This window comes from Tursiops truncatus, chromosome 15 (genome assembly GCF_011762595.2).
Source record: "Tursiops truncatus isolate mTurTru1 chromosome 15, mTurTru1.mat.Y, whole genome shotgun sequence".
Lineage (NCBI taxonomy): Eukaryota > Metazoa > Chordata > Mammalia > Artiodactyla > Delphinidae > Tursiops > Tursiops truncatus.
Genome location: NC_047048.1, coordinates 57,979,846 through 57,994,670, shown reverse-complemented (window position 1 = coordinate 57,994,670; position 14,825 = coordinate 57,979,846). Strand labels below are relative to the sequence as shown.

At 41.7% G+C, this 14,825-nt stretch overlaps 2 long non-coding RNA genes across 3 annotated transcripts in view; one reads left to right on the top strand and one right to left on the bottom strand.

Moving 5' to 3' along the window:
• Positions 1–209: 209 nt before the first annotated feature.
• Positions 210–14,825, bottom strand: part of LOC109552678 (uncharacterized) — a 59,981-nt gene continuing 45,365 nt past the window's right edge. The window contains exon 5 of one of the 2 annotated variants that reach the window (XR_012326241.1): positions 210–535. This is a non-coding gene — a long non-coding RNA (uncharacterized lncRNA). Of the gene's footprint in view, positions 536–7,644; positions 8,149–14,825 lie in introns of those variants that run through there. The other variant, XR_012326240.1, reaches the window with a different exon arrangement.
• On the top strand, positions 6,551–12,435 carry LOC117308252 (uncharacterized). Its single transcript, XR_004522190.2, has 3 exons — positions 6,551–6,741; positions 11,123–11,372; positions 11,739–12,435. It is a non-coding gene; the product is annotated as an uncharacterized lncRNA (long non-coding RNA).

The following is a 14,825-nucleotide window of genomic DNA, read 5'->3' as shown; positions in this document are numbered from 1 at the left end:
GCACCACAACTACGGAGCCTGCGCTCTAGAGCCTATGAGCCACAACCTCTGAGCCCATGTGCCACAACTACGGAAGCCTACATGCCTAGAGTGCATGCTCTGTAACAGGAGAAGCCACTGTGATGAGAAGCCCATGCACTGCAATGAAGAGTAGCCCTCGATCGCCACAACTAGAGAAAGCCCGCGCACAACAACAAAGACCCAACACAGCCAAAAATAAATAAATTTATTAAAAATAAAAAGAAAAGAAAACATAAGAGAAATGTTCATCATCTTCAGTTAAGCAAAGAGTTCATTTATATGACACCAAAAGCATGATCCATTAAAAATTACTGATAAGGATTGGGGCTTCCCTGGTGGCACAGTGGTTGAGAGTCTGCCTGCCGATGCAGGGGGACACGGGTTCGTGCCCCAGTCCGGGAAGATCCCACATGCCGCGGAGCAGCTGGGTCCGTGATCCATGGCCGCTGAGCCTGCACATCCGGAGCCTGTGCTCTGCAGCAGGAGAGGCCACAACAGTGAGAGGCCCAGCGTACTGCAAAAAAAAAAAAAAAAAAAAAAAATACTGATAAGGATAGAAAGCCCAGAGATAAACCCATGCACATATGGTCACCTTATTTTTGATAAAGGAGGCAAGAATATACAATGGAGAAAAGACATCCTCTTCAATAAATGGTGCTGGGAAAACTGGACAGCTATATGTAAAAGAATGAAATTAGAACACTCCGTAACACCAACACCACGCACAAAAATAAACTCAAAATGGCTTAAAGACCTAAATGTAAGGCCAGACACTATAAAACTCTTAGAGGAAAACATAGGCAGAACACTCTATGACATAAATCACACCAAGATCCTTTTTGATCCACCTCCAAGGGAAATGGAAATAAAAACAAAGATAAACAAATGGGACCTAATGAAACTTAAAAGCTTTTGCACAGCAAAGGAAACCATAAACAAGACCAAAAGACAACCCTCAGAATGGGAGAAAACATTTGCAAACGAAGCAACTGACAAAGGATTAATCTCCAAAATTTACAAGCAGCTCATGCAGCTCAATATCAAGAAAAACAAACAACCCAATCCAAAAATGGGCAGAAGACTTTAATAGACATTTCTCCAAAGAAGATATACAGATTATCAACAAACACATGAAAGGATGCTCAACATCACTAATCATTAGAGAAATGCAAATCAAAACTACAATGAGGTATCACCTCACACCAGTCAGAATGGCCATCATCAAAAAATCTACAAACAATAAATACTGGAGAGGGTGTGGAGAAAAGGGAACCCTCTTGCACTGTTGGTGGGCATGTAAATTGATACAGCCACTATGGAGAACAGTATGGAGGTTCCTTAAAAAACTAAAAATAGAACTACCATATGACCCAGCAATCCCACTACTGGGCATATACCCTGAGAAAACCATAATTCAAAAAGAGTCATGTACCAAAATGTTCATTGCAGCTCTACTTACAATAGCCAGGACATGGAAGAAACCTAAGTGTCCATCAACAGATGAATGGATAAAGAAGATGTGGCACATATATACAATGGAATATTACTCAGCCATAAAAAGAAATGAAATTGAGTTATTTGTAGTGAGGTGGATGGACCTAGAGTCTGTCATACAGGGTGAAGTAAGTCAGAGAGAGAAAAACAAATACCATCTGCTAACACATATATATGGAATCTGAAAAAAAATAAAAGGCTCTGAAAAGCCTAAGGGCAGGACAGGAATAAAGATGTAGATGTAGAGAAAGGACTTGAGGACACGGGGAGTGGGAAGGGTAATCTGGGACAAAGTGAGAGAGTGGCATGGACATATATACACTACCAAATGTAAAATAGCTAGTGGGAAGCAGCTGCATAGCTCAGGGAGACCAGGTCGGTGCTTTGTGACCACCCAGAGGGGTGGGATAGGGAGGTTGGGAGAGAGATGCAAGAGGGAGTGGATATGGGGATATATGTACATGTATAGGTGATTCACTTTGTTAAAAAGCAGAAACTAGCACACCATTGTAAAGCAATTATACTCCAATAAAGATGTTAAGAAAAATTACTGATAAATAGGACTTCATGAAAATTTTAAATGTTTGCTCTGGCAAGAGAATGAAAAACAAACTGCATATGGGGAGAAAATATTGCAAAACATATATTTTGTAAAGCACTTGTATTCAAAATGTACAAAGAACTCTCAAAATTAAACAATAAGAAGACAAAAACATAGGCCAGATATTTTAACAGCTACTTTACCACAAAAGATCTATGAATAGTAAATAAGCGTATGAAAAGATGCCCAACATCAATAGCCCCTATGGAAATGCAAATTAAAACTGTATTGAGATACCATTATACACCTATTAGAATAGCTACAATGAAGGAAGGAAAAACCCAACAATATTAACTACTGATGAAGATTCAGAGCAACTGGAACTCTCATACATTATTGGTGGGAAGGAAATGGTACAGCCACTCTGTCCCTCAACCACTGATAAGTAAACTGTGGATCATATTACCACTAAGCAATAAAAAAGACGGAAATGTTGATACACATAACAATACGGATGTATTTCAGAAGCATTATGCTGAATGAAAAAAGTCAGTATCAGAAGGTTATATACTGCATCATCTCATTTATGTGACATCTATGTGGCAAAATTACAGGGACAAAGAAGAGATCCGTGGTTGTCAGGGGTTTCTGGTTTTGAGGGAAGGTTTGTCTATAAAGGTGCAGCATGAGGAAACTTGGGAGGGATGATGGAACTGTTCTGTATTCTGATTCTGGTTGTGGTTATATAAAAATTACAGGTATTAAATGTCATAAAACGGTATATCAAAAAAGTCATTGCCATTCTATCTAAATTTGTTAAAGCCTCAATAACAGATAACTGTAGAGCAATGTCTACAAAATTCCAAACCAAAACCCCATAATTTTATACCCAGCCATGTTCATTTTTATGAATGAAATGGCAACACCCAGACATTATCAATGTGAGTCCAGGAAACACAGGAGCAATAAGACATTCTTGAAAATAGTACTTATTTATGAAATCCAGCCAACAAAGAGATAAATCAAAATTAAAAATTCAGGAAACAAAAGAACTAGTGGTGAGCACAGAATTATTTAAATATGTAATTAAGATTAAACAGCTCCAGTAATAATTATGATTGATTGCCAAAAAAGACATCAACGTTCTAAATCTTGACAATATAAAAATAACAAAAATTTGTAAGTTTGGGAAGAGAAAATAAAAAGAATTATAAGGATGCTAATGCCATCATGTTTCATAACAGGGAGTAATTCCATACTCTCTAGAATAAAAACATAACTAAAAACTAATCTCTTGTGTTTTATAATTTTTTTCTTAACCTTAAAGTGATTTTAAAGCTTTTTATTTTGAAACAATTTTAGAATTATAGAAAAGTTGAAAACAATAGTACAGAGAATGTGGTATGCCCTTCATTAGTTTACATGACCACAGTACAATGATCAAAACCATTAAATCAGCACTGATATAACACTACTAATAGAACTATAGACTTTATTAAAATATCACCAATTTTCCCACTGATGTCCTTTTTCTGGTTCAGAATCCAATCCAAGATCCCATATTGCATTTAATTGTTTTATCTGGACTTCCCTGGTGGCGCAGTGGTTAAGAATCTGCCTGTCAATGCAGGGGGACACAGGTTCGAGCCCTGGTCCGGGAAGATCCCACATGCCGCAGAGCAACTAAGCCCATGCACCACAACTACTGAGCCTGCACTCTAGAGCCTATGAGCCACAACTGCTGAGCCCGTGTGCCACGACTACTGAAGCCCGTGTGCATAGAGTCCACACTCCGCAACGAGAAGCCACTGCAATGAGAAGCCCGCGCACCGCAACGAAGAGTAGCCCCCGATCGCCACGCTAGAGAAAGCCTGCACGCAGCAATGAAAACCCAATGCAGCCTAAATAAATAAATAAATATAATTGTAATATCTCCCTAATAATTCCCTTAGAGTGATCATTAAGAAATAATATCCCTTGGGTGAAGAAAAATTACTCAAAAGTCAGCAGTTACTTCAATTTCACTTCAGTTTCTTTTTTTCTTCAAATTCAGGTAAAGTTAAATTATACTTTTATTTAAAACACTATTGCAATAACACCAGTGTCACATGAGTTGAATGATTAATATCTCAATATTCATCAGGAAAAAAAAAAAAGCTGATCAGATGCTGAGATGCTGTCTGAAAATCCTTATTAGCCAGAAAATAGCACAATGCCCAGGGACTATTGTAGGTGATGGGAAAACTTTGAAAAGCTTTCAGCACAGGAGTGATCAGATTTGTGTATTTCACAACATACCTGTGGCTGCCATGCAGAGGATGAACTAGAGAGCTAAACCTGGAGGAGGCGAGTTGGGAGGCTGTTATAATAAAACAGGTAGACAATTTGGAATCCGTTTGACTCTAAGTAACAGAAAATCCAAATAATGGTGGCTTACACAAAAGAAGGGTTTATTCTTCTCACAAGAAAAACAAAGGTCAGCAGTTACTGCTGTTAAATATTTCACCAAGGATCCAGGCGGTTTTTGTTTGTCTTTTTGTTCCATTACATTGGCTTTTATCTTCACGGTTGTCACTTCATGGTCCAAGATGGCTCCCACAGCTCCAAACATCACATCCATGTTCAAAGAAAGAGAAACTCAGGACAGATATAAGGCTCTACTTCTATTTCTTTTACCTCCAGGAGACTTTTGCTTTCATCTCCTTGGTCAGAACTGTGTCTTCTAAGTGGAAAAGAGGCTCAGAAAGTGAGTAATCTGAGATTATACACATTACAGATGCAAACAAAATCATAATGTTTTTAGAATGGAAGAAGGAAGAAATGTGTATGTTGGATAAGCAATTAACAATGTCTGTCAGACAGGTATGAGTTTAAGAGCCCCAAACTATGTCAGTGAATGGGGCCTGGAGGTGAGCAGATACATCTCTGCGATATAGAAGACAGGAAGGGCAGAACTTGGTGACTGACTGGCTATCAGTTATGAGAAAGAGAGAGGAATGAAGGACGCCTCTCAGGTTTCTGAGTTGGTAGAAAAGGAGAACGGGGACACTTGGACTGAAGGGGAAAATTCTACCCGCTATTTACTTGGGGTTCCAGATATACTGAACAACATTAAGAAATTGTTCCTTGATTAATTTTAAATAAGAATCAAACATCCACCATCTAATAAGCAGATACAATAGACTAGGCGTGGTACCAAATGTTTTATATGCATTATCTCATTTAATCTTTATAACAACTCAGTGAGTATGTTCTGTTTTGGTCATTGGAATACCACCAGTGTCCAGAAAATCACCTGACACATAATAGGTGCTCTAAAAATATTGAACAAAGGAAGAAAGAGGAGAAAAATCTGAGGTTCAGAGAAGTTAAATGGCTTGCCTAACCTGAGGTCATACATCTGTAGAATGGAAGAGCCAAGAGTTCAGCTTAGCTCCGTGCTTTTCTCCACGGTTCACAATCTTTCTGTTACAAAAAGCTATGAAACTCCCATTTCTTCAGAGAAAATGGAACAACTGGGAAAAATGGAATCTTTTCAAGACACTGCGTGATCCAGCTTCTCAATGCCTCCCTAACCCAGTCTCCTGTCACTCTCCCCACCTTGTGACACTCAGGTCACTTTGCTCCATTCAGTGGCTCCTAGGTCAATTTCCCCAGATGCCCCAGGATCTCTTAACACCACCTACCCCTTTTCTATAGCACTTCTTGGAGTCTATGACTAAAAAGATATTGGAATGATTATCTGTTTATTGTCTGAACTCATGCTAGAATGTAAGCTCCATGAAGGCAAAGTATCTGACTCATTCACTCTATTTATCCCCAGTCTTCAGCACAGTGTCTGGCACAGAGTAGGTGCTCAGTAAGCATTTTATGCCTGAAGGGATAGACAAATGAATGTGATGGATAGGTGGATATAATGGATGGATGAATGTAATGGATGGATGAATGAATAAACAGATAGATGGGTGGATCTTACAGATGAGGAGCCAGATGCGATGGATGGATGGGTGGATGGACGGACGAGAGGCATTCTCTCGACCACTATCCCTGAGGCTTCTCATCTCATATTCCCAGGTTTCCTGGCAGGCTGCCTCCTGCTGCAGCTTTTGATTACTCCTGCTTCCTTTGCTGGCAAAGACTGCCTGGTTGGATCTTACCTGGGCCCACACTGCTGGGAAAGTAGCCAAAAGAATCCAGATCTGACTTGGCTGTGCGGCAGCAAGAGGCTGTGGGCTGATGTGAATATATCCTCTCCCTGGGGAGAAGGTGGACTCAAGGCAATTATGCAGCAGAAAGGGCTCTGGAAGTAAATCTGTCTTGCACAAACAGGTTAGAGTTAAATTTGACCTGAGCCATGAATCATACTGTCAGTCTCCCATTCAACCGCATCATTGAGCCAGCAAACTTTGTGAGTGCTACTCTTTATATAGATACAAGTATATGTATTTATACAGAGGTATGCGCGCAACTGAAGCATTCTGATTAATTGTATCCTTGGTGAGAAAGACTTTTTTTCATCACTCTTTCTTTTGTGTTTAGTCAAAGCTGGTTCAAGGATGTAGAGGTGAAGGCCCTTGAAGGACTGGAAGTGCCAGGAGTGGGAGGAGAGAGCAATTCATTCAGCAAACATTTCCTGATACCGACTCTGGGAGGAGCGTTTGGGAATGGGAGTGCAGCGTTGGAGGGTATGAAAGTTAATAAGACGTGCTTTTCGCCCCCATGTTATTCAAAGTCTGGTGGGGCTGCTGACTGACAGGAGGAAGGATAGTGGGTGGTTAAGGATTTAGATTCTGAAATCAAATAGATGGAGATTCAAATACCAGCCTCATCATGTACTTGCTGCGTGACCTTGGCAAGTTATTTGAAGTCTCTGAGCCCAAGCTCTCACCTCTATGGGTAAATATATATATATATATATTCTGTCTTCTGGAGTTTGAGTGAATCTGGAATAAGACAATGAATGTAAAGCCTGGCACAGAGTAAACACTCAAGAATCATCGTCATTATCGTCATAACTAAAGCTTTTTCAGTGTTCATTATGTGCCAGGGACAAAAAGCACTTATATGTAGTAACTCACTACTACTACTACTACTACTCCTACTACTACTACTACTACTACTACAGAGAGATATTATTATTCCCTTTCCCACAATCTCCCCATTTTTCAGATGAAAAAAATTGTGACATAAAGACTTGCCCAAGGTCACACTTCTACTAAATGGTGGAATCAGGCCTTGAACTCAGAAAACAAACCCAGATCCAGAGGGTCACAGATCCACCCCAGAATTCCTTTAGCACCCTCCTGGTACCCTTTTCTTAACTGTGATGATCCCCCTGGCCCAACTTTAAGGACAGAGGGAAAGTGCTTCTTTGACCCTTAGTTACTGTTGAGTGCCAGGTATTTTATATATAGGAGGTACAGTGCTGCATAGTGTTTATGGATTGAATCCATGCTCTTCTCTTATGTTGAAGAAAAGATTCGTAACAATAGTAATCAGATGAACAATCTAACTTGAGTTCATGGGGAGGGGAGGAGTCCTGAAGGGCTGGGCGGTAGCTGAGAACTGCCTGACCCCATAGGCACTCCAGGAGGAGGGAGGGAGAGAGGGAGGGAGGATGCACAAACACCTGGCAGCACCCCACCCCATCACCATGCCTAATTCACTTCAGAACCAGAATGTACTCCTCTCCTTGTCTCAGTGTCCACACCATAGCACTCACCTCCTGACACTAAGCCATGGTCTGGAGGGTCTCATGTTCCATCCAACCCAAGGAGCTTATCAGCTTATTCTTTTTTTATAAATTTATTTATTTTTGGCTGCGTTGGGTCTTTGTTGCTGTGTGTGGGCTTTTCTCTAGTTGCAGCGAGTGGGGGCTACTCTTCGTTGCAGTGTGTGAGCTTCTCATTGCGGTGGCTTCTCTTGTTGTGGAGCACGGGCTCTAGACATGCGGGCTTCAGTAGTTGTGGCACGTGGGCTCAGTAGTTGTGGCTCGCGGGCTCTAGGGCACAGGCTCAGCAGTTGTGGTGCATGGGCTTAGTTGCTCCGTGGCATGTGGGATCTTCCCGGACCAAGGCTCGAACCCTTGTTCCCTGCATTGGCAAGCAGATTCTTAACCACTGCGCCACCAGGGAAGTCCCAGCTTATTCTTTTAAACAATGACAGGGCTCTCCAGGTCCCACCCCAGTCCAGCAGAAACCAAACCTGTGGGGGTAGGACCCAGGCATTGGTATTTTTCTTAATCCCCACCCCACCTCCACCCCTGCCACTACCCATAACCATTTCTACTCCCCTTGAGTGGTTAACTCTCACTGGCCTTTTCAGTCTCACTTCCTCCAGGAAGACTTCCTGCTGTCATTCCATAACTCCTAGTTGGGTGCATCTCCTCTGAACTCCCGCAGCACACTTTATGTCTACAGTATTCACACTTATTACCTTGGTGAAGTTGCACATATACTATCTCTTCCTCTCTGAACCTTGAGTGTTACATCCATATTGTGTCTTATTATAGGCATGTGTCTCTCGAGTCTATACAAAGTCCTACCCATTGTAAAAGAGCTATAGTACCTGTGGAAGAAATGAGTGACCGAACATTGAGGATGCTTCTGGCTTTCTGCTCTTAAAAATAACAGTGAACATCTCCATAAATATGACTTTTCTTGTGTTTTAGAATATTTCCCTAGAAGTAGGGCTACTGGAACAGGGGCATAAAGAGTCAGGTGTCTCTTGTTATAGGCATATGTGTCTCACTCCACACTTTTCTCTTCCCCCTTCCTAATAAGACCCAGAATGTGTCACTCATAGAGTTTAGATGGGATTGACCCAACCCTCAATCCCTTGAGTAAATCTCTAGTTTAATCCAATCAGGATAACCTACTGCCTCCACCCACCAACTGCCACACACAGTGATGGATTCAGGGATGGTCACATGATCAAAGCCAGGCCCATCAGGGCCAACCAGACTCAGATCCACTGAATTTTCAAAATTCAGGAAAAGAAACTGAGGTGATCACATTGCTGCTGGATTAAGCCTCACCTGAAACTTACCACTCAGGTTTTGAGCTACGTTAAGTCAATAAATTCCCTTTCTTGTCTAAGCCACTTTAAATTGGATTTTTTGTTGTTTGTTTTATTTTCAAACTTACTTTCAAAAGCATCTTAACTCATGTACTACACTGCGTCCAAACTGTTTTTCAAAGAGTTGTCAACATTTGCAACTAGGCTGAAATTGTTTGTAACTTATTAGATAAGACAGCTGCTTCTAAGAATTCAATAATTCAGGATATCGGGGGTCACAAAGACTCCAGGATTGATTCAATCATATTGCCACCCCCTCCACCACCACAGTGAGCAGTAGAATATGGAGTCAAGTGATGTCTGTCACCCCTAACCTGGAGGAACAGGTAGATGAAAGACAAATTTCTGTTCCCAGATGGTGCTATGAATTTTCTTCTATGCCTGAAAATTTTAAGAGTAAACTTTTCCATTTTTTTTAACATAAAACAACCCTTGATCATTACAGAAAATCAGAAAATATCTATATTTCAACTATCTACTGCTGTGTAATGAACCATTCCAAAATTTAGTAGCTTAAAATAACAATTTTATTAAGCTCCCACATTCTGTGGGTCAAGAATTTGGAAAAGGCACAGTGGGGATGGCATGTATTTGCTCCACCATGAACCCTCAACTGGGAAGACCAAATGTTGGGATTGACTTGATTGCTGGGGCAGAATTATCTAGAGGTAACTGGACTTACATGTCTGGCCTTTGATGCTGGCTGTAGGCTGGAACCTCAGCTGGGGCTGGAACACATATATATGGACTGTCCATGTGGCCTGGGCTTCCTCATAGCATGGCTGCCTCAGAATTTTTACATGGAAGCTCAAGGCACCAAGGCTTGTGTCCCAAAAAACTAGACCAAAACTTTATGGCCTTTTCTGACCCAGCACTGGAAGTCACATAGCATCACTTCCACCACATTCCAATGGGTATTCAGTCACTAGGGTCACTCCAGATTCAATGGGAGCGAACACAGACCCCGTCTTTTGCTGGCAAGGGTATCAAAGAATTTGCAGGCATATCTAAAAACTACCGCAATATTCAAGTAAAAAGAAGACAATAAGCAAAAACACAACCCTGCTCACCCAGAGAAAATCACAATCAACATCTGGGTGGCTACCTTTGTGGATATTTTTTTTATTGATTTTATAACACTGGATTAGGTTTTTTTAATATATAATTTTATTTATTTATTTATTTGGCTGCACTGGGTCTTCATTGCTATGCGCAGGCTTTCTCTAGCTGAGGCGAGCAGGGGCTACTTTTCGTTGCGGTGCACGGGCTTCTCATTGCGGTGGCTTCTCTTGTTGTGGAGCATGGGCTCTAGGCATGCGGGCTTCAGTAGTTGTGGCACATGGGCTCAGTAGTTGTGGCTTGTGGGCTCTAGAGCGCAGGCTCAGTAGTTGTGGCACACGGACTTAGTTGCTCCGTGGCATGTGGGATCTTCCCGGACCAGGGCTGGAACCCATGTCCCCTGCATTGGCGGGCGAATTCTTAACCACGGAGACACCAGGGAAGCCCCTTCAGGAAAGTCTTTGTTTCATCCCCTTATCTACTCTGCTTCTTCACTTGTTTGTCCAAGAGCTTTACTCACACAGAGCACTTTTAAGTTTTGTCAACATGAATAAAGACTTGGGAGCCGCAGGAAGCAGGCAAGAGGCTTACTGCGCACCTTCTGGGCAACCTCATCGGTTCTTGTTTTCTCTGTCCCTCTCAGGAGCAGAATACATTCCTCTCCCTGTCTGTACAGCAGCATAGGAATCTCCTTAGGTGGTTTAAACATGCCTTGATAAGGGCAAGTATGTGTCTGTCATCCTCCGCAGACTTATCGAAGTATTTATTTCCATACAAAAAACAGGGGAAAAAATGAAAAGAAAAATGTTCTTCCAGGCTTTTAACATCTATAAGGACAGGGGCTAATGCTGCCTCATTTTATAGGTGAGAAAGCCGAGGCTAAAAGAAATACAATAATTTGTTTGCTGTCCTACCCTCACACTTTCTCAGGAACTCTAAAAGATGCTGCCATGGCAACACGAACTACCTACTGACCCTGAACTTGCAGCACGTCTTCCTGCTCCAGTGCCTTCCCTCATGCTGTTCCCTGTGCTTCTCACTGATGGCACCACATTCTCCAATTCTCCCGGTATCTGCTGCACAAATAGACCCTAGCCCATCCTTCAACCTGCAGAACAGCACTCAGCCTGTAAAAGCTGGAGAGTTCCGACACAGACACACAGCCAAGTCAGCATGAAAGGTAGGAAAACGTGACCTTGAGACCGGTTCTGCCAGCACTCTCAACGCCTCGCCTTGAGAACAAGGAGACTGGAGCAGCCCTCAAGTGGGGCACAGCTCCCTGGGGCCTGGGCAGGGATCAGCCTGTACCAAGGCTGACGACTGACTCATCCACCCAGATCCTTCCCATTTTTTCAGGGCAGGCAGTTCCTGATGCAGAGCTGAAAATTCTCCACTGCTTTATTGTGTGACTGTTCTTGGGGGCGGGGGCTTTGTGTAGATTTTTGAAAAGCAATTATGCTTATTACTGGTTAGGATTTCAGAAACCTTCTATGTTTGCTGAATGCATTAATTTGCAGCCCTTTCCATCACTCATGTTTCCTGACAGCCCCATTTTGCAGGTGGAAAAATATGCAGATGGAGAGCAGTGGAGAAAGGCTGTAACAAGAAATCAAAGACGTAAGAGAAATTCAAAGACGGAAAGAGAGCTTCCTGACGACATCATCAGTGCTTGTAGAGTTCCCAGGCCCTCACCTTGGAGATTTCAGTTATGTTAGCCAATAAATCCTCCCTTTTACTTAAAGTGGTTCGAGTTGAATTTCTCTCACTTGAAATCACAAGTCTTCTGACTATTATGCCTCTTGTATGTGTCTTTTAAAAAGAAAGTGTATATATATACACACACACACATATACACACTAAATGTTAATATTATGTATATAACATTTTAGTTTGTTTTACAAAATAAAGTCTCATTTTAAAAAATTGAAACAAAAAAGCAAAAGAAAAAAATAAAATAAAAAATTGAAACCATACAGAACTATAAAGGTATGGAGTTGGGGTTAAGCATAACCAATGAAGCACATGCACTTCCTCTGCACCCTCCCAAATTCCCACTACAATTAAAGTAAAGAGATAAAAGAGGCGGCCCACAGGGTGGAGAGAATGAGGGAGAAGAGAACAGCAATAAAACATAGACATTATGCAACAAATGGGCAAACGGTGACTGACTCAGCCAACCTAAGAAAGCTGAACCCTGTGCAAGGCAGTGGAGAAGCAGAAAAGCCATCAGCTTTATGCTCTGGATCCCCCCAAAAGCCTCAGGAATTGGAGGTGTCATGGGCCTCTTAAAATGGGGTACAGATAGGGCAGGAAATGACAAGTTTGTAAAAAGTCTGTAAAAGAAGTGATTAGACCTCTGAGTGAGGACCCCTAGTCAGGCAGGTTAGAGGGTGTCTTTCAGGCGTGAAGCAAGAGACTCTGGCCTTGGGGGGTTCCATCCAGAAATCAGGAAGAGGCTGAGTTAAGAAAGAGATATAATCTGAAGGCTGAGGCCTCATTCTCCTCTCTACTCTGAGAGTCAGGATTTTACTCCACCAGGCAGGCAACTGGAATGTTTCTACTCTGGGAAAAATGAGCAGCCTAAGAGAAAAGGCCCACAGGTACTCACAGCTGAGGTTCCCCACAAATAAACAGCCCAACCAATCAGGCCCTTCCCAATCAACACCTTTCTCCTATGCATTGTTTACATGTATAATCGCTTACAAAGGAGGGAAGGTTGTAATTACCCACACTGTTCTGCCACTTGCTTTCTTAATCTAATAATGTACTATGGACACAGCCCATGTCTGTACACATAAGTCTTTATGTGCAATAGACTTATATATGAAGTCTTCATGTATATGAAGAGAAGGATAGTCACACAATCTCCAAGTATCACTGCACAGGTTACTTATTTACAGAGGGAGGGGGTTCCTGTACAATGATGAATCTGATGAACACTGCTCTAACCAAAGGGTCAAATTTGACATCATGAATGAGGGCCACTCTGATACCACACGTCTTTTTATGTGATGCACTAACAGGGACGCAACATTACTTCCAAGTCATTCCCACTAAAAACATACATCTTGAATCTAACCAGAAGGAAACAGACAAATCCAGAATGTGAGATAGCCTCCTAGACTCTTCAAAAAGATCAATATTATGGGAGGGGGGAAATGAACTGTTCTAGATTGAAGGTAACTAAAGAGATTTGACAACTAAATGTAGGGGAATTCTAGATTGGAAAGACACTAGCTAAAAAGGAACTTTGGGGGACAGTTGGAGAAATTTGAATATAGAATGTAACTTTGAATATATAATGTATAGAAATGTATTAATGAACGTATTAATGTCAAATTTCCTGAATGTAGTGCAAATATGGCAAAATATTAGCAATTGGTGAAACTGGGTAAAGGACGTATGGGGGTTTTTTGTACTTTTCTTCAGTAGCCTTGAAATTTTTCAAAATAAAAAGCTGGTGGTTAAGGGAGTTGGCTCTGGAGTCTGAGCTACACAATGCATTTGGGAAGGTGACTCAACTTTTCCAAGCACCTTCTCTGTCAAAGGGTGATAATAATAGAACCTACCTCATGAGCCTGTTGAATTAAATGAGATGATGCCTGCAAAGTGCTTATCAGAGTTGCTGACATAGTAAATGTCAACTGTCATTATCATCTGCCTCGTTCTTTTTAATGGATACATAATTCCATTGTCTTGAGTTTCTCTTGATTTGACAGGAAAGTTATCACCCAGCTAATGAGTGCTGCTATTTTCTTGTTAGCACAAGATAAGGTGATCACAGTTTGTGCTGTCTGCTGTGTGATGGAGCAGCAGGAAGTCTTGCTCCAACTGTTGAATTTGGGTGCTTGACTGGTGGACACCTGTAGTTGTAGAGCCCCTCCCCCCACCTCCTTCGATTAATAGAAAGCCCTTTTCATCTGGGAACACATTCAATGTGGTTTGAATTGGATTAACTCTGCTTCCCCTACTGCCTCTGGGGTAGCCACCCACCCAGGTTCAGATAAAGCTCTTTCCTCCCAGCAACAGTAGTTACTTTAAGGATAAACATCATCTTATACAGGGTGCTTCCTGGGAAACCTTTGTCACCACGATCTGGAATACCTACAATGAACCAGAAATACAGAAGTGGACAGAGCCCAGACCTGGCCCCAGGAGACACTTGGGTCTAGAAGGGGAGACTGACAAGCTGCAGATCCAGGTCTCCAGAACCCCAGATCCCCCAAAGATCAATGCTTTTCACTTCTCTGTCATTGCATCAAATGGAGGCATCAGAATTGAACTTCCCAGAAACTGGCTTTATCTGCAAGGCAGAGATTTAAGTTTCTCTCCAGAAGATCTTGAAGGTAATTTCCAGGTAATTTCCTCCCAATTACCACTAGTTTCTCGTCAACACCATTCCCTTGGGAGGTATTAATAGAGGTGAGATGGTACTGGATGATAATGTCAGGGAACCTGCACTATTAAATAACTTCTGAAAATTCCCAAGGTTTAATGGCAATGTTTTCCTTTGAACTCCTAACTTCTTTTTTTTTTTAAAGCACTCTCCAGCTATTTCATTTTATTGTGTTCAGACCATCCTTTGACGCAAGTGGGATAAATATAGTCATATCCGTTCGTCTGATAGCAGAGG